Source organism: Populus euphratica, unplaced genomic scaffold, assembly GCF_000495115.2.
Source record: "Populus euphratica unplaced genomic scaffold, PopEup_1.0 scaffold31.1, whole genome shotgun sequence".
NCBI classification, from domain to species: Eukaryota; Viridiplantae; Streptophyta; class Magnoliopsida; order Malpighiales; family Salicaceae; genus Populus; species Populus euphratica.
In genome coordinates, this window is record NW_011499850.1 from 3,692,680 (window position 1) to 3,692,903 (window position 224).

Below are 224 nucleotides of genomic sequence, written 5' to 3' on the forward strand. Positions count from 1 at the left end.
CCACCAAAAGTGCAACTTTTCCTTTGGCTCCTTGTCCAAGACAAAGTAACCACAAGAGATTTTCTATTTCAGCATGACTACCTCACTCTTCAGGAGTCAAGATGCGCTTTCTGCAATAAAAGCTTGGAATCTTCGAGTCACCTCTTCATTCATTGCCACTTCACTTGGAATATATGATGAAACTGCTTTCTAATCGGGGCTTTTGCAGTGTTTTTCCAAAATCT